This window comes from Polistes canadensis, unplaced genomic scaffold (assembly GCF_001313835.1).
Source record: "Polistes canadensis isolate GaletaPanama2010 unplaced genomic scaffold, ASM131383v1 scaffold_335, whole genome shotgun sequence".
NCBI classification, from domain to species: Eukaryota; Metazoa; Arthropoda; class Insecta; order Hymenoptera; family Vespidae; genus Polistes; species Polistes canadensis.
Window position 1 is genome coordinate 3,162 of NW_014569882.1, and position 1,523 is coordinate 4,684.

Here is a 1,523-nt window from a genome sequence, read left to right on the forward strand (position 1 = left end):
AAGCAAATACTGAGTAAAATTCCATTCCAAAATTTCCTAAAATCCTAGTTAAATATTTTTGGAATATATAAAAAAGAGAATATATTTTGAGAATAGATTTTCCTTTGTAGAGCGATAATCGAACAATACACAAAGTGCTTATTTCGAGGCTCAAATACTGGTTTCGATAAGTATCGGCCGAATAATGAATAAGTATAAATACACGCATAAAAAAAGAAATGATAAAGCACATAATTGGGAAAACATTCCTTAGTCTATTATTAGTATCTACATATATAGAAAAATTTGAGTAATAAGAGTGGAAAAAATAATATTTTTAAAGAGTAGTTAAGCGATAACTTAAATGGCGACTAAAAGCGTCATCCGCTCCCAATTTGAAAGAAAAATTATTATTTACAAAATATTTATCTATATTGTTTATACATTTTAAACGATTACCCTATTACTTTTAACTATCCTATAGGTTGTTACTTTGGAAATCAACTTTAAATAAATCCCCTACAGGTATACTAACTTTATTTTTATTTTTTTGCAAATTGCGCATGCGTATAACATATCCACTCATGACGTCGCCATTTCATAATTATTCAAACTGTAATAATTATTTTCAACTAATTAACGATAAATAAAAAATATTTGATAAAATAAAATTGAGGAGCCGGACAAACAAAAAGTCAGCAATTGATTGACAAGAAAAACACATAGAATACTTCATTGCTTTGCTTAGAATTGAGAAAAAACGTTTTTGTATTTTCAATTATTAATAACTAATTAAATAATTGATTAATAAAAAGTAAGCAGTTATGGATTTTAATTGAGGAATGAGTGAGCAATTAAAAGCACTTATTCATTTTTTTCTGCTGTTGCAAACTTCATTGCTTTGCTTAGAAATAGGAAAAAACGTTTTTGTATTTTCAATTAATTATAACTAATTATATAATTAATTAATAAAACGAGCAATTATGGATTTTCATTAAAGAATTAGTGAGCAGTTAAGAATACTTATTTATTTTTGTCTGCTAGTGAGGTTCTATGCCAACTTTTCTGTGGTATATCATATATACTTATATACAGATTTCTGCCTTATCAATTGCAGGAATTCTTTACAAAAAAAAAAACAACTTTGTCGATATCACATTATAAGTTTTCTACATGAACATTAAAGAATAAACAGTACATAAGAGCTCACAAGTCCCCTTTTTTATCTACCCAGTTTCACTTTTGTTACTACCAAGACCACAAGTGGGCGATAGTAGGTACTTAACGCGGTGACGGTACAATACTATCAAAGAATATAGTACAGTCAAACCTCCTATAACACTTGCTATCGATAATATCGATCTAATATCGCTCCTAAGCACTCGCAGATCGCGATTTCCATATAACGCGGTGCTGAAATTGCGACAGCCCTCCTYTAAYGCGGTACTCTTACAGCGCGGTTTCCGTTCAAGAACATCCCATAAGTTCCTTAGTCACCTGATCAGATTTTTAACGACGATGAAACGGCACTATATTGGAAAAAA